This window comes from Dermacentor andersoni, chromosome 10, assembly GCF_023375885.2.
Source record: "Dermacentor andersoni chromosome 10, qqDerAnde1_hic_scaffold, whole genome shotgun sequence".
In the NCBI taxonomy this organism is placed as follows: domain Eukaryota; kingdom Metazoa; phylum Arthropoda; class Arachnida; order Ixodida; family Ixodidae; genus Dermacentor; species Dermacentor andersoni.
Window position 1 is genome coordinate 27,935,070 of NC_092823.1, and position 18,859 is coordinate 27,953,928.

Sequence of the window (18,859 nt, forward strand, 5' to 3'; positions counted from 1 at the left end):
TATTGTTGTAGCTATGCAGGCATTTTGACGCGGTTCCATCGAGAGGCGCGGAACCATCTTTCCCAACGCAGCACCAACGATATGTTCCGGAACGTGGCCGAAGAGTAATCTGTGCAAACAAGCAACCAGGAAATTCGCGGCCTGCGCGGAAGGCTCGCGACGCCCCTCCAGCAACCCGATAAAAGAAGCCAGCGACAGCCACGGACACATCATAGCGGTGCTGGCAGCCGTCTGTGCGACTGCTGACCGTATTGTTGTAGCTATGCAGGCATTTTGACGCGGTTCCATCGAGAGGCGCGGAACCATCTTTCCTAACGCAGCACCAACGATATGTTCCGGAACGTGGCCGAAGAGTAATCTGTGCAAACAAGCAACCAGGAAATTCGCGGCCTGCGCGGAAGGCTCGCGACGCCCCTCCAGCAACCCGATAAAAGAAGCCAGCGACAGCCACGGACACATCATAGCGGTGCTGGCAGCCGTCTGTGCGACTGCTGACCGTATTGTTGTAGCTATGCAGGCATTTTGATGCGGTTCCATCGAGAGGCGCGGAACCGTCTTTCCAAACGCAGCACCAACGATACGTTCCGCAACGTGGCCGAAGAGTGATCTGTGCAAGCAATCAACCAGGAAATTCGCGGCCTGCGCGGAAGGCTCGCGACGCCCCTCCAGCAACCCGATAAAGGAAGCCAGCGACAGCCACGGACACATTATAGCGGTGCTGGCAGCCGTCTGTGCGTCTGCTAACCGTATTGTTGTAGCTATGCAGGCATTTTGATGCGGTTCCATCGAGAGGCGCGGAACCGTCTTTCCCAACGCAGCACCAACGATACGTTCCGGAACGTGGCCGAAGAGTGATCTGTGCAAGCAATCAACCAGGAAATTCGCGGCCTGCGCGGAAGGCTCGCGACGCCCCTCCAGCAACCCGATAAAAGAAGCCAGCGACAGCCACGGACACATCATAGCGGTGCTGGCAGCCTTCTGTGCGACTGCTAACCGTAGTGTTGTACCTATGTGGGTGGGCGCACACACATTCGTGTGAGTTTATTTCCTTGTATTTTACGGTTGCTGCACCGCTCTGGTGCCTCTTGTCTGTGACGCGTTTGTGGAAAACTTGTTAAAATAGGGCACGACGAGGCTACGCAACTTGACAATTTTTCGAAGACACTCGCAGACGAGGCTCCCTAAAGCATTAAAGAAGATACTAAGGTTCTGGTGGAAGTGACTTCTAAATTTATGGAGGCCCCGACTGAAATTAAGGTCATAATAAACAAGTTGAACTCATATAGCGATGCTCTACAGACTGAAATAGCAGCAGTGAAGGAATCAATGGGCTTTATGAACACTGCCTTTGAGGGCTTCAGAGCAGAAGTTAAAACGATGAGGCTTGAACTCACAGAAGTAAAGAACAATCTGCAAATTCAGCAAAAAATCTGGAAGCTCACGAACGAAGCGAAGGAGCTAAAAACACAACTAGCTGAACTGAAGCAATGCAGCAGAAAGGATGACATCGAATTGAAAGGTATCCCTGAAACCGATAACGAGAACCTCGGTAGCATGATGACACAGATAACTTCTTACCTACAAGTTGAGCTTTCTCCTGAGGAAATTGAAGTGGTACACCGTGTCCAACCAAGTCGAAGGGACCTTCCAATGTAATTGTGAAGTTTAAGTCAAGGTCCCCACATGACAGAATCTTGCAAGCTACGAAATAGAACAAGCTAAATACGTCCGTGCTTGGCTTCCCAGAGAACAATCCCGTTTTGTCAACGAACATTTATGTGCAGAAAAAAAGGCTTTGCACGGAAAAGCTATGGCGTAACGCGTAACAGAGGCTGGAAATTCACATGGTGGTCTGAAGGCGAAATCTTGATGCGAAAAACAGAAAGCTCGAGAGTAGTGCACATAACTTGTGAAGATGACATAGAAAGAATTGTTTGTTTACCAATTCTCTTGTGTTTTATTGCTTGTTTACTCCTACAATGTCTTTGGCCATTGATGAAGACCTGTTAAGCAGTGACAAAAATACGTCAATATTTTGCTCCAATATCCGCAGTGTGAGGAAGAACCTGCACCTTCTAGTGGCTTCTTTGAGAAGATATTCCTAATCCTTTTATATTGTAACACTTACCGAAATCTGGCTGCAAAAAGATGAGAAAGTTATACTTCCTGGCTATGTTATGCTGTCTCATCCGAGACAATATGAAAACCGTAGTGGTGGTGTTGCCTCTTTTCTCAAAAATGGTCGACCTTTCTCGTTTCTCGAACCAGTCACCCTCAGTTATACAGACATAGAAACACTGTTCATAAAACTGCCCCATTCATTCACTATTGGAGTCATTTACCATCCACCAAATTCACGCCTTTCGTCCTTTCTTGATAAACTCGAAGGAATTCTTGAAACGCTTACTACACTGTAAAAAATTTCCGTAATTTTACGGTCAAACCTGCCGTAAAATTTACGTAGACCGTTCAGTTTCATGAAAAACGGCGGAATTCTACGTAAAAAAACGGACGTGAGCTCTGTTTTCGAAATACGGAGAACCGTCCGTAATTTCATGTGGAGGGCAACTGAGCATGTTAAGAGCGAAAAATCAACACGCAACGAATATAAAGAAAATACACGGCCCACGTTTACCAGCAGTTACATAATATCACCATGGGTAACGCTGCTTGAACATTACTCATAGGCGAATCGCAAGTACGCACACACAAACGGAAGAGGTTTCAGCGGTGGCGCTGCTTACTACCCTTCATCGCTTCTACACGACGGGTTGCATTTCTCCGCCTCAACAGTACAGAGTGGACAGCGGCTGGAAATGGCGGTGTGCGGTGGTGGTGTACCTGTTGCATTTGGGATTTCACTGAGAGAATAAGAAGGAATCGACGATGGACTGCTACGCAAGTAAGTGATCTAAGTGTCCTTTTTTGTTGTCGGTGCACGTCGCGCGTGCGAAATGCACCGCGATAGCCGGTGACGGGCTCAACTGTGTTGTGTGAACATGCCCTGTCAATGCCCTGTAACGACATTCCCGCTTGGCCATGAGGATTGATAAAGCCGCGGCATTGCGAGTCTGTGATAAATGGTGTAGCGTTTGTTGTGCTGATTTCATATAGAGTACATTGAGACGCGTAGGCAACATCAGCGACGATGTCGTCTGTAGCAGTTCGTTATCGGCTGTATGTGGCAGCTGGTTTACTGACGTTGGCATTCCAGTTTTGCAACGTGTTGTGATGTGTTCTTGGCATTCCAAAATAAAGTGAAGTTACTGTTCCCCTTAGCAGTCTCTCACGGCGCGGTGTAACACTATGTTAGCCGTATTCGGCGACGCATTGCATCACAGCGAAATTCTATTTTTCCTTAAGCTTAGGACGCAGTGTGCTTGGCGTGCATAATCGCTGTGTTCATACCCGTAATTGAAAGACTGCTTCTGGAATTGAAAGTCTGCTTGTGTATGAAGACCTCATAGAGCATGTTGCATGCGATGCCCCTACATCACAATGAATGGACGGTGTAGCGTGCTTGCTGCCGTAACCTCGTGCGATCTGCAGTGTTAGGTAACACTGGTGTAACACGGTGCCTTGGAACACTTTGGGATCGAGCCCGAGCAATCGTGCGCGATCGCACTTGAAAGTGTGCGCGTGATACCCATTAAGGGTCGCTGGAGAAGAAATTGATTATTTTGCTAGCTGGTAATCGGCATCAGATGTTCCGCGAATTTTTGTTTTTGTTTTGTTTTTACTCCAGACAGCTACCAGGCTGACTATCAACGTTCTGACGCAATACGTCAGCATTTAACGTAATCTGGGAGTGGATTGCCACGTAAATTTTGCCCATCTGCGGCCGTAATTGTAAAGCAAGTGCATGTGATAAGTAATGTTTAACGTAACCTTGACACAGAATAGCGGTGCCCAAAAGTGTGTAATGGACATCCAAAGTTACAAATGTCCCAAACTGGTATAAAAAAATCAAAAGGTGTGTCAACAGTGATGTTAAAGGCTGGTTCTAATACTGACTGTCTCTAGTTGCGTAGACTAATTTTCAGCATAAAGGCATCAATACAATAATTATACTAAAATACATGTGAGTTATGTAGAGCAAAATGTCTGCTGTTTTGCCGAATAGAAGGTGCTTCATGAAGTCTTTTTTTAAATGAGTTGAACGATACAATTGAAGACACCAAACAATACCACAGCAATCTGTAATTCGGTGACAAGCTTATGTGCAAGAGTATTTGTATATGAAAATGTTTTTGCTTTACTGTGGACGACCGGTCTGAAAATACCTGATATTATTTGCTTCAATTGCAGCTATTGCACCAGTGAAGGATGTCTGTGTGCCGGTTCGTGCTCAGTTGTAGTGTGTCACAGCAGTCTGTCTAGTGGTGCTCTTTGTTCTGGTAAGCTGTGCCATTCTATTGTATATCTGTCTTGCATATGCAGTCTTAATAGACAGTGACTGCAAATGTTGGTGGAATGACGAGGCCTATGAAAGTAGAGTAATTTTGCAGATGCATTCAAAGGATAATTGATGTTTTTGTTTTCCTGTGGCAACAAATTGGTTCAGTATGAGCACGTCGACTTGAAAGGGATATTGTTTCATACTTGACTTGGTTGCACATATGAGTGGTGTTTAAAAAACACTTATAGTGCCAGAGTTCAACATTTGAGGCAACAGATAAAACACGCACCAATAAAATAACTGTTTGTCTAGTGTTGGCTTAATGAGTATGCAACAACACTGCACACTGATCGTTAGCACTGTCATGCATGGGCTCCATGGTAACTAAGATTAGCCACGAATAAGCTCACTGTGAGCTAGTGTTGAGCTAACTACAACAGGTGAGTATGCGATGATGTAATTAAGTACAACATTGGAAGACAATGTAAAATTATAGCCTGAGCTCGCAGCTGCGTTGCGTGGTCAGGCGACCAAAAGATATGAATATTAAAAAGGGAACGAACAGTGCTACTGCCAGTACGAAGTGACAGCGTTGTACACAGCAACATATTCCCTTTGTCCTGTCTGTAGCCCTGTTCGGTTCCCTCTTAAACATGCACCAAGCAGCCCAATTCAGAACGGTCCGGCAGGTTGATCTGAATACTTCAATTTGCCAAGCAGGTTAAGTGATGACACGCTAGCACAATGGGAGCTATTCTGAAAGTTATGTCTGCTATGAAAATGTGTCATGAAGATACTTCACTGCTAAAAATTTGGTGTACAACTGCGCAAAGCAGCATCAATAGCTATGTTGCTCCCCCATGTTGTGTCAAGGGTCTGTGCATGTTTTGTAAGATAATCCTTGAGTCGTCGGCCGGTTTGTCCTACATAATTGCGGCTGCAGGACAGTGGGATATTGTAAACAGCACCAACTGTAGTACCTATGAACTCCAGCACGTACATCTTTATGTAAACTTCACGTGTTGCCCTGGTCCGGTTAACATTTTGTACATGCCCAGATTGCTTGGCACTGAAAATAAAAAGGTAGTTTCAACTCTCTGAGCAATTTGCTTGAATTGATGGTTGCCTTTGTGTACAGATTTCATAACAGTCATAGGCTTTGGCTTTCTCGAAGTTGTCTGACCGGAGATGTCAGCTATGTTCAACTCCATTAAATGCTTCTTGGCAATGCATGCTAAAAGGCAGTGCGAACGCACTGTTAAAAACAAACATTGTACGTGGTTATGAAAGCTCCCCTCCACGTCTGGCTGGTACCAAGTGTTAAATGCGCTCTCCGGTGTTCCTGTAGCAACAACATGCTTCAGTGTTCAGGTGCACCAATAGAAAAGGTAAAAACACCTTTGAGTGCAGGGAATAGCTCCAGCTCGATGCTCACCACAGAAAATCTTCAGGCCCAGATAGTGGAGCTTGCCTTTCAGTAGTAGTTTTGCTTACTTGAACATGTGTGGCACTTTGTAGGAGACATCAAAAGTTGCTCAACCACTTTAATTGCGACTTTTCACTGCTGAGAACACTGTCAGCTAGTCGTAAAACACTAGCTGCTGTAAGAACCAGCGTAGTAAAGGTATTCTGCTTCATTGGAAACTTTCTACCCTATATGACGTGAAGTAAGGCTACTAAAAGGGTTGAGTGATTTGTTTTCTGTCGTCTCTACAGTGCTAGATGAGCTCATGAAAGGGGGAAAACTACATTTCAATAGATGAAGTGCCAACAGAGACAGCACAGTCAGAAAGAACAAAGACTGGACAAGGTGCCACTTGCAACTGTTTATTGAGGTCAAAAGCACTGAATATATAACCATGGGGAGAGGGGGAAGAAAAAAAAAGAAGCACTGATTATGTGAATGTGCATGTGCAAAAATATGGAAGATGTATATGAAGGGAATCATAAGATTAACCAAAATCTAAAACTTATCTAAAAACATGCGTTCATTTCTGTAAATAGTCGGAGACGGTGTCAACACAGGCGTCCCCTCTTTTCTTAGTCTGGTTGGCCTCCAAAAGTTCACGTGCCACAGTGTCTTTGCTTTTAAACATGATTGTTGTATCAGGAAGCCTTGCTTCACGTAATTGCTTATTCTCATTCTCACATGCCTTGCAATGAAGCAGCAAGTTTGAGCCATAACCATTTTTGAGTGAAAGCTTGTGGTCCTGCAGGCGTTCATTAATACATCGGCCAGTTTGTCCGGTTTACTCCTTCCCACACTTCAGCGGTATGCAGTATACGACGCCTTCTCCGTACTTCACAAAAGGGTTTGTGTGTTTACTAGAACACTCTACTTTCTTAGTCATCATATCCAATCAGACGGCACAAAGTAGCAAGCTTTTGGGGCTCGGAAGAAACCACAGGAATTTTGTATTTCACGATGGCATGTTTGAGATTATGCGCTGCTTTGTGAGAATACGGTATCACCACTGGTTTAGCTTTCTTTTCCAATGTTTGACCTTCTTCACTGCTTCAGTTTCTTTCTTTTTGCACCTTTTTCAACGCCTCCGAAACTTTGCTCAAAACCAAACAAGGAAAGCCAGCTTTCTTCAACTTCAAAATCTGTTCGTCAAAGGTGTTGTGTGCTTTATGACAGCACATTTCTTTAAGGGTAAATTCAAGGCTAAAAGTAGAGTGTTCTATTTAACATACAAATCCTTTTGTGAAGTGTGAAGAAGCGGTCGTATACCGTGGAAGTGTGGGAAAGAGTATATCGGACAAACTGGCCGATGTATTAGTGAACACCTGTGGGAGCACAAGCTTTCGCTGAAAAATAGTTATGGCTCAAACTTGCCACTTCATTGCAAGGCCTGCAGGAATGAGAATAAGCAAGTATGTGAAGCAAGGCTTCATGATACAACGATCGTGCTTAAATGCAAATACACTGTGGCACGTGAACTGTTGGAGGCCAACCAGATTAAGAATAGAGGGGATGCCTGTGTCAGCATGCCTGTGTCTGAATATTTACACAAATGAATGCATGTTTTTAGATAAGTTTTAGCTTTTGGCTAATCTTATGATTCCCTTCATCTTCTGTGTTCTCGCGCGTGCGCCTTCACACAAGCAATGCTTCTGTATTTTTCTTCCCCTTCTTCCCATGGCTATATATTAAGCTGCTTTTGACTCAATAAACAGTTGCAAGTAGCGCCTTGTCCTGTCTTTGTTCTTTCTTACTGTGTTGTCTCTGTTGGCGCTTCATCTTCTGAAAGCTCTGCACCAAGTAGCCCCACAACGTGTTCTACTGGAAAACTACCACTAGACAGTGATCTTCCATTTCTTGACCTCATTGTTTTCTTTGGTGAGTGTCATGTGCACTGCATCTATGCCCCGTCTTTTAAGGAGAGAATTCTGCCTTTCGCATCAACGCACTGTTCGGCTGTGAAGCTCTGTCACAGAAGCACGAAATAGCATCCTCAACAAGTTGAGGAGAACTTCTATACCCAGGTCTAACATTGGCCTACAGTGGTGTGACCACTGTTAGATCACATTCAGAAGGTCAGCCATAGTCTCAAGAAGACTTTTGGGAGAGCTAGAACATTTATTTGTCACGTCAAGCAATCTAGGTTAAAAAAGGTGAATCAGACCAGGCCTTGACGCAAAGTTTAGCAAGAGGCACATGCAGCAGTTCAACTGTGTGGTTGTTTACAACATCCTGCTGCCCTGCAGCTGCAACTAGGCAAGACAAATAGGCCTAATATTTATTTGTGTGTGTGTGTGTGTGTGTGCGTGTGTGCAATTAACCAAGTCTTAGCCTGCGCTCATGTTGTTTGGCCTTCTCCCGTCTTTTCGTGTTGTCCCCAAGTAATCAGTCGGTGTCAGATTCTTATAGAATTTGCAGTTATGAGATTCATGCTTTGGAACATGATCAGAAGCTACCAAATGGATGACATAATCCCTCTACATGTGTTCGTGTAGATTAATGTGTCTCTGTAGTAGGGGTAGGGCATCATATACGCTTGTTTAGCACTTATGCACTTTTGTTTCCAGAGCTTGTGACACAGTGATTCAAACTATGTCTGTGAAAACGGTGCTGCACATTGCCAGGAAATGTTACAACACTTGTAGGTGAAGCTCGGTGTTGTGAGAGGTTATAGAAACTTGCTTTCAACTTGCTTTTTGCAAGTTTCTTGAGCATTTTTTAAAAATGCTTCTTTAATCCCGCATGCATTGTGTTCATGACTCGCTATGAAACTGTCATCAAGTATGTCCTTTATGCCATCCGTTTCTAAAGATTACATGAATATAATTAACCCTTTGAGGGTCGATCTTTTTCGCCATGTTCGACCGCCCAGGGTCGATTTTTTTTATTCCAGATTCCAATTCTTAGGGACTTATTTTGAAAAAAAATTACCATAATTTTTCTAGGGTGTCCGTAAAGCGAGAAAAAATTATTTTGTGTTGCTATATATGTACTCTTTATTCATGAATAAAAATAATAAAAAAGGAAATAAACCTATAAGAGTAAAAAATTTTAATACATTGTTATAGTTCAAGGCTTTGAAAATGTGCACACGAGAATACTTCGCAAGACTCAAATGTTCCTGCTCTTGCACTAATATGTACTATTATGAGCAATATGAAAGGGAACACAGGAACGCGTAGAAAACACCCTCAGACCCAGCTATATGGGTAATACGCAGCGGCCACCGTCGGAAACAAAGTGGAAAGGGGGACGCTGTTCTAACAACTGTTCGCACTCCCGCCATGCGTCTGCAAAGTGCGGAATTTCGCATCGCCAGCAGACAGTGATAACACTGTTCGATATTGCGTCACTCGTAACCTTTTGCGTCGAATCGTTAGAAAAAATAGCACTGTTCCGGACTTCGATATTGATTTATGGTAAACCTTCTAAACCGGGAAAAAATGGTCTTTAAGAATGAGTTCAAAATAAGTTTATTGGCGCTTGCCGAATATTAAAGAGATATTGAAGCAAATGAAATAAGGCAATAGCGTTATCGCAGCTTATCCTCATCCTTTGTTTTGTTCGTTGGTGGCCTAATAATGCGTCATGCCACCGTCGACTTGAACGACGGCCTCCATTCTTTGAGGCAAAGACGTGTAGAGAGCCTGGATGAATGCAGTATCACGCTGAAGGCGCCTCCACTCATGTTCTATTGCTTCCCATAGTTGGTCGGAGTTCGCCAATTCTAGTGAGCTCTTCGAAAGGTTCACTCTCATACGGCCCCAAACGTGCTCCATAATGTTCATGTCAGCACCCTTCGCGCACCACTGAAGTTGCATTACCCCTCGCTCTTCCAAAAGGCGCGCCACGTCCTCCGATGTGTGAACGGGAGACAAATCCTGCTGGAAAAAATAACACCCGTCCGGGTGCGGCCCGTTCAACACATAGGGGATCATCTGGTGCTCGAGCAGAGTGCAATACGCAGCACTGGTGAACCTCCCATCAGTTCTCACCAGTGGGCCTAGGCCTGCATGGGAAATCGCCCCCCAGACGTTCACAGACATGCGTCCACTGGCGGCCACCTCCTGGATATTCTGCGGACTAAAGCGTGTGTTTGCGGTCCACCACACTCTCTTTCGTTGGTCCCAGCGGCTCGAGAACGTGGACTCATCAGAGAAAACTACATACTTCTACCCACTCTCGCTCCAGCTGCGGTGTTCAGTAGCGAACCTCAGGTGAGCCGCTTTGTTGGCTGCGGTGAGCAGAGGTTCCTGTGCGGCGATGCGACTTCGCAGTCCTGCTTCTCTAAGCCTTCATCGTACCATGCTGTCGCTCAAGTTGTTCAAGCCAAGAGCACCTCGAACGTCCTTTGCACTTTGAAATGGTTTGTCCCTGACGGCAGCCACGATGCAAAGGTCTTGGTCGTTCGTTGTTGACCGGGGTCGTCTGCGGTGCGGCGCATCGTTTATGCGTCCTTCGTCTCGGTAAGCCTGGATAATCCGGTTGACCGTTTTCATTGGGCGGCTTGTCACGAGAGTAATATTGCGCTGCGTATAACCTCTTTTAGACATTTCTATTATATCTTCCCGCTCTTTAAGAGGCACTCGAGGCATCTTGAGGCTACAAATTCAGAGTTGACTGCTCTGCGTAGGCCACTGCAGTGTGCGACGTGAATTTTTCTGAATGAACTTCGTGCAACAAAGTTGCACGAGAGACAGTTTGTCAATGTTCTATTCCTCTATCGTCATTGGTTCGAGCGTCGCCGCTGTTCGAGGTGCCACTGACAACAGAGTGTGTCGATTCAAATAAAGAATCGGTTTGAAATACAGGGCAAACTTTTTCTCGGAGTACTATCAAGCGGTTGCACGAAGAAAAAAAGAGAATGAAAGAAAAGAATGTAAATCGGTGTAAGTCACTGGCGACGACCACCGTCTTATCGGCTGTTGGACGATCCATGACGTAAGCTGCTCCTTTATAGAAATGCCAGCGTGGTGGGAGTGCCAACAGTTAGTGGAAGAGCGCTCTCCTTTCCCCCTTCGTTTTTCACAGCGCCATCCGCATATCGCTCCGAGTCTGTTTCAAGGCCACGTGTTCCTGTGTTCCCTTTCATATTGCTTATGATAGTACATCCATAGCGTAATCGAACTGTGTAGGTGCACGCACTCAAGAAAACTATGGGGTTGTGTGCCCATCAAAAAAGCAAAACGTGTGACAAACTTCCACTAATCTTCATCTTATCGCCAACCAGATGCAATTAGTTTTCACGAGTCTCAAAAAAAGAAAAAGAAAGGAGCAACAGAAGCGCATGCACGGCAGCATCCTTCTATGCGCACCCCTGCGAGCACTAAATGAGCGAGAAACAAGCAGTAGCCTTTTGAGCGATTAGTAACGAGATAGCCATCAGTTTTGCAAGCACAAGAAGCCGAAAACCGCCCGAGAAAACAAAACCCAAACCGCCACCCGCCCACGCGCACGCCAATGCCCAAGCGGTAGTACGTAGACTCGCAGGAGCAAACTAGCGCTATAACAAACCATGCAACGAAAACTGAGAGAACGAAGCGTGCAAAAGAAATTTCCTGTATTTCCACATAGTGACAGCACATGACAGAAAAGGTTAGGAAATTGTTGCGCTTTTTAAACCTACAGACAGCGCCGTAAATATACGGCTTCGACCATTTTTGTACTTCGCGGTGCGGTATATTTACATCATTGACCCTCGAAGGGTTAAGGAGTCATGCTCCTTGAAACAATTTCCCGTAACATTGTAAAATACCACCTGAGGGTCTTGCATCTCTTACATCTGCTGTTTTTCACATCATAATTTAATAAAACTGCATTTAGTAGCTGCACAGCACAGGCCCCATTTTGTTTTATCACACTTCTTTGTCTTTTCTCCCCGTGCCCCAGGTCTTATTTCAACAACTGCTATCTGCAGGCTGTCATAAAATTGCTTCAACATTGTTGACAGATTCCAATATTTTTTTCGAACCATTCTCTCATGTGATCTCAAGAAAGTTAACTTGATTAGCCTGACATGAAGATGAATTCGAAATAATTTATTTATTGTACTTGCTTGGTAGCACTGAACTGTTTCTTTAATCAATATAATACTTACAATTCACCTTTGTATTGCTGGGTACCGGTAGAGATATGGTTAGTTATTCACCAGAAAGGATCCCGAATTTTCCACCTTCTTAGTGTACGTTAGACACTCACTTGTTGCACTTCACAAAGAGCAACTTGTGGTTGCTAGGAAATAAAGGTTTACTGAGATTTTTCATGCTTCCAATTTGATTCTGTGTATTAGCATGTATTTCATAGAGTTGAGGCTCCATAAAAGTACATTCTGTCATTCAATGTCTGTGACATGGTTAAGCAGGTTGACCATATCTTATTAGAACTTCCTATGTTGTGGGGCACTTGTTTGAAACTTAAATTATGTGGTTTGGTGCTGTCAGTGTAAGCCTAATGTCGTTTTTTGTTCTCCCAGAAAGGACGCAAGCATTGCTGAGGAGCCATTTGACCTGCCGCCACACTAATATTGTATTTGGTAAGGTCTATTACAGATCTTATTTCGTGTAGTATGTGCTGTAATTGTGTACAATATGTTCAAAACTTCAGTAAGTGGGCTGTTCGACAACAGGTGTTTACAAATTAATAATTATAAAAGGTGTTCAAGGTCATTAGTGATACAATTGCTGCTCACTGCTGAATTTTTTTCTGAATTAAATGATGAGCCATCCAGCAAGTGCGGCTCTCCTGGCTAATTATACAAACTTTCAAATACGGTTAATTTTTTATCACAAGTGTACAGCAGTCGGGGACAACTGTTCACAGCGGCAATTTCATAACATTTACTTACATGCAAAAGTGAGTCAAAGGTCAGGTGTACTTATGAAGTTTTATGAAACAAGTTTATCATCATATTGCTTACTTCATTGAAAAGTTTTTCGCGGAATTCTCACTTCTATGAACAGATCAACAGTTGTCGAAAGATGGTCGTCTCTATAGCCAATGTTTGGGCAAGAGGCTTGTCTTTAGCGCACTAACAAGAGACTTCTTTGCCATGCAGCTTGAGCTGATCAGTATGAAAAGATTACATAGGATAGGAACACAAAGCATTAGTGGGCCTCTTCGGTTATCAGTCCTTGACAGTCCTGGACTGCTTAGCACTGCTGTCCCGCATTCGATTTTCTCAATCAGCTTTGGAAGCCCCATCCACCAGTCCGAGAGCAGCCAGTATCGCATTCGTTTTACCAGAAGTCACAGACTCTGCGGACTCTCAGAGCTGTCAGCAGATATTTGTTCAGACATATGCAAGTAGCTAGCAGATGGCGGCTATCTTAAAAAGATGCACGTGGGCTTGATGCCATGTTTTAAAAGAGGCTGTGTGTTTATGTGTACTTTGCGCGTTCCAGACAGCAAATATCATGCGCTCAGCTATTGCTTCCGTTAAATCGATGCTTCGTGTGCCATAATGCGATGTTTTCATGAGTGGTCTAATTGCTGCAACCTTAGTCCTTGTGTTTTTTAAGACAAAGCACAGTGATCAGGCGCAAATGCTTGCTTTTCTTGATGTGTTTCGTGAAATCTGTAATGCTCATTGCTATATGCATAGTAAACAGGTAGATTTCGCTTTTCAGATGAGTGAAACTGGTGGACGAGGAAACGTATCATATTGCATGTAGATATTTCATGCTGGTAGCTGGCGTGGCATACAGGGTGTTTCACGTAACTTGAGCCAAACATTGAATATATGCAAATGCCACGTAACTGGACAGAACCAAGGTAATGTTGTTTGCCCTCGCTTCGAGATACTCATATTCTTTTCATTTTGCCAGATTAAATAATTAGTATTCGGTAATTAATGAACTTCTCAAATATTATGGTTAATACATGCTACATAAAAGTGTTTTTCCTAGCGTGAAAGAAGCCTGCAAATACACACTAAATCGATGCGTGACTGTCCATTCGCAGCACTTTGCGTGTCTTCGCAAGCTTCTTTCTCGAAAAAACACTTCTACGCAGCATGTCTCGAACAACAGAAAGCTGTATGGGGAGCTTTTCATGTTGCTCTCCAATTTTCTCATGGACACTTCTAATCTAATTATAATATTTGAAAAGTTGATTAATTAACGAAGATGAAATATTTATTTTGGTGGAATGAAAAAATATCTGTGTATCTCCAAGTGACAACAAACAACATTACCTTGGTTCTGTCGAGCTACGTCACATTTGCATATTTTTATTGTTTGGCTCAAGTTACGTGGGACAACCTGTATAATCAGAGCTTCACCGATTGCTGTTGACATGTGTGCTGATCCCTTCTGTTAACCAAATTCGAAATTTTGCTTTTGGATGTGCAGGATTAGTAGACAGTGTAGACGTGCTCTGTCCTAGACACACGTCAGGCCTTCAGTAGACGGTTTCACGAGCTTTGAGGATATCGGCCTGTGCTTTGTGGGTGAACTGTGATGTGGCATAACCGTGTTTTTGCTTATTTTTGTGTGGCAATGACGCTTAAATTTACAGGAAATGAATGAGCTGGCTTAAATACAGCAGTTAAGGGGCCCGAAGAGCGAGAGCACGATGTAAACTGAGCTTTGTTAACATGTTCAATGTGCTCAGGCTGCGATTCCATTATGCAAGCTTTATGGTTGTGTCGGCGACATGGCCTCTGAGACTGCACCATTTTGATGACGACGCTACTGAATTTGCTGGGTAGGGTGCTATCTACAAGTAGCTAAAAGCACGAGGTCACGAGATTGAATCTCGTCCACGGTGGCTGCATATCAATGGGGGCAAAATATGAAAACACCCATGTACTTAGATCTAGGTGCACGTTAACGAACCCCAGGTGGTCGAAGTTTCCGGAGTCCTCCACTACGGCTTGCCTCATAATCAGAAAGTGGATTTGGCACGTAAAACCCTATTAGTTTAAGTAGCTAATAGCAGACAACAGCAGCCAGGAGAGCGGCTTCCAATCACGGTGCTTTCAAACAAAACCTCGGACAGTCCCAGGCAGCGGGATCACATGACTGTGATTCGCCCTTCTGTCAATGCTAGCCAGACCAGAAGCCGCAGGTGGTTTGCGGACAGTCTGGGACTGCATAATTGAAGGGGCGCAGTGCTCTCACATACATTATGTCCACTGCGGCACGAAGGCCCTTCCTAGTAATCTGTAAACATATATGGCTTGCGCCAACTGACTCCATCCTATGCTTGCATATTTACAAATTTCGTCATGGTGCCTAGTTCTTTACCGTCCTCAACAGTGCCTTTTTTTTTAAATTTATCATGAATATAATTTTTTGCCGTTCCGTTGCTTGTTGAGCAAGCCTTCATTCTCAAGCTCCATTTTTATCATGCCAGGTGTCAGTCTCTGTTAGTTTTAGCACAATGCAATGATGGTACTTTTAAGACTAATGGTAAGCTATAGATGGTGACTCAGTAATGTGTGACTTAAGTCTTCTAAACAATTTATAGTCTTTAAATTTTCTTCTACTGATCCAGGACTCCTGTGACTAATTGCCTTAAGTAACATACTTCATTGCCTTCTTGCCCTAGAAAATATAACTGGTGCCTTCTTGCAGGCCTTTAAAGTGGCAACATGTGTACTGCAGACAGTAGGGCATGTTCCGAGCCTGGCGAGAATGAAATTAACCTTAGTTTTCCAAGAAAAAAAAAGGTGTCTGCAAAAAACAATATAGAATGACCTGTTTAGTTAGAAGCATTTTCCCTGGATTTTACCGAATGTGCATTTTGGATAGACCCGAAGGAAATAGTGTTGTCGCTGCGGCTTTAAAAATATTTTGTACCAGACTGCAGGCCAATAGCATTAATTCCAACCAATTACCTCAGAGTATCCCCACTACGGTATAAAGAAGGAAAATTTTGGAACGAAACATTGCACAAATTGACCAAAGTTTTTTTTCTTTGCATTTACTAACAGCGCAGAATTTGGCCATCCTGTTGCCATGAGTCGTAGAAATTTGAGCAAATAGCTCTGTCCTGATTGGCTCTCAAAATCTACGGGAAGTGCTCATGTTTAGGCATGTTAATGAATTACTCTACTTCAAAATTTTTTAGTAGAGGCTGGATTCATTTCAGAAATTTCCCGAATTAAGCGCATTCACATGAAGCAATGCAATCTGGAAAAATATGTTGCATTATTTGTTTCGTTATGGGATTGCAAGTCAAGAAACGGACAGAATAAACAGTACTGCCTGCCAGAGCCATGTATGGGGTCTAGGCATAATTGCAGGCTTCTTAACAAAAAGGGCAAATTTTTCGGTGAACACAGTGCAATATTGTAACTTTTTATGAAGCTGGGAAGGGTATGTTGATGCATTCACGACCGTAACTTTCAATTTTCACTGCTTGAGTAAAAAGAATATTACACATTGGTACTTCTTCTGTGACACAACAAACCATATCCGAAAGGGGCTGACAGCTGTCGTGACACAGTTGTGGTGCAAGCATGGTTTTTTGTATTGTTGCTATTGTTGCTATTCTACCAGCCTGTCAGCTGGACAATATCTTTGGCTTGCTTGTTCTGCGTCGGAAGTAAACAACATGCATGGTTTGCGCTTGCTTGAAGAGTGCTTCATTGTTTTGGGAAACAGTAAAATCTGCAAGGTTGTTTAATGGAGCAATGGAGCAGTGAAAGTTGAAAGCTATGGTCTGCAGTATGTGGCCATGGCAGCTCTACCTAAATATGGGAGATGTAATCTCCAAATGTCATAATGTGCACGTGACATCTTTGGCTGTTCCAAGCAAACCATCAATTGACTTGGGTCCTTTCTATCTGAAGCTTTTTATGCTATAAGGCTACGAATGAATATATATCAACATGGCTGAGTCTGAACCATTTCTTTTGACAAGAGCACTTGTAGGGACAGTTGTGAATATGAAATCATTGTTTATCTGAGTAACAATAGTGATGATGATAGTAAATAATTGAACAGCCTTAATTGATTGGTGCTTCTTTCTTTTCAGGCAAAGCCGAAGGCCTCTGCAAGCAGCCAGTCATTCCAAGTCTCAACCAATCCTTCCTCTAGTCAGCCAATTTCTAGTGTCTATGCGGAAAGGACTTGCGCAAGAGTGGACACGGGACACTAAAAAGGCGACAAGGACAGGCGTAAACTTCCAACCGGTGTTCATTACAAAAAGGTATGTATATGTACTCTTGCACACTTGATCATAATCTGGTACAATCGTGCAAGTCAGCATGGTCATCACAAATAAACGAGTGCACCAAGGCCTAAGGCTGCTTCCCGCATACAGACCCCAGATATTCAAATTCTTTAACAGTCAGTGCTACATATAGGGATGGCTTGCTAACGCAGTTGCATTCTGCAATAGCCGCTGCCTCAATGATGAGTCTAGTGTTTTCTTTCACACTGCTTGCTATTATTTCTGTTTTTTAAACAGTCGATGACATCTGCATTGGGAGCAATGGATTCCAAGGAAACCTTCTTTCCCTTTTTGTACTTTCCGATTATGTTCCTGTAGTCTCAAGTTTAGGGAACTTCCCATTTGGCCCACGTAACGCTGCCCGCAGGAAAGAGGTATGCTATACACTATTCCTCTTGAGCATTTGATGAAACCCTTTCTGTGCACAATGTTGCATGATTTTGATTGTCTGCTGACAGGGCTGGTTTTGGCACATAACTCAGCTTGCGGGGCGTGGAAGAAATGACCAAGACTGCAGTCCTTTGGCTTATTTTCTTTAGTTACACCTATGTGATACTGTTCGCAGGAATCTAGCAGTCATCCCATACATTCAGGCTATCTTGCATAAACTAAAGAAAATAGGCCAAAGGGCGGGAGTATAGGTCGTTTTTCCCGCACCCTACAAGTTATCTCAGTTATGTGCCAAAACCAGCCCTGTCAGCAGACAATCAATTTCATGCAACATTGCTCACAGAAAAGCTTTCGTGAAATGCTCGGGGGGAGTAGTGAATAGCACACCTCTTTTCTGTGGGCAGCGTTACGTGGGGCAAATGGGAAGGTGCCTAAATATGAGACTACAGGAACATAATACAAAAGTACAAAAGGGAGAGAGGGTTTCCTTTGAATCCACAACTCCCAATGCACATGTCATGCACTCTGAAAAAACAGAAATAATAGCAAGCAACGCACAAGAAAGCACTAGGCCCATCATTGAGGGGGCAGATATCGCGTAAGGCAACTGCATTAGCAAACTATCCCTAGCGTTGACATTAAAGAATTTGCATACCTGGGGTCTGTATGTGGGAGGCCGCCTTAGGCCTTGGGGCGGCTTTAGTGTGCTCTTGTAACTGATTATGATCAAGTGCACAAGAGTATATATACATGCCTTTTCGTAATAAACACCAATTGGAAGTTCGCACCTGTTCTTGTCACTTTTTTAGTGTCCCGCGTTCACTCTTGCGCTGGTCACTTTAGCATGGAATACCAACTAGCCCGGTCTCACACCCTGCTTTTTTCAGTAAAGCAGAATAAACACAGGTTTTTTCAGATTCAAGTGGCTTGTTGTTTCTCGAACACAAATCTGTATGTATGCTGTGTACATGTTGGGTGCAGAACCCAAGTGCAACATGACAACACTGACACGAAGAATAAGCGGTGTAGAAAACAATGACACTAGGAGGAAACATGCAAACACAGCACGTTCTGTGTGGTGTATTTCCTGTGTGCTATGATTTCTGCCCCATTTCCAGCTATATCTTAAATGATGTTGCACGTTATCCACATTGTAATGTACGACTTGGGTGGTTCATTGCCCAAAATAACTTATTCCAATGAACGAAACAATTTGGCTCGAGAACACGAGCATTCAAGTCCCCGTTTCTTCATTACCAAAGTACGGTCATGTACTATAATCGCAAGTACGGGGCTCAATTTACAGCATTTCCGTTTTACAGAACTCACCGTTTTTCTTATTTGCAAAATACGGTCAATTCTGTGATCACAACTACGGAGCTCACCGTTTTCCATTTAATGGAAATAATTTTTACGGCCTGTCCGTT

At 43.6% G+C, this 18,859-nt stretch overlaps 1 long non-coding RNA gene across 1 annotated transcript; it reads left to right on the plus strand.

Moving 5' to 3' along the window:
- Nucleotides 1-2,785: 2,785 nt before the first annotated feature.
- On the plus strand, nucleotides 2,786-18,354 carry LOC126519300 (uncharacterized). Its single transcript, XR_008610044.1, has 4 exons — nucleotides 2,786-2,902; nucleotides 4,309-4,397; nucleotides 12,337-12,396; nucleotides 16,845-18,354. It is a non-coding gene; the product is annotated as an uncharacterized lncRNA (long non-coding RNA).
- Nucleotides 18,355-18,859: the final 505 nt, after the last annotated feature.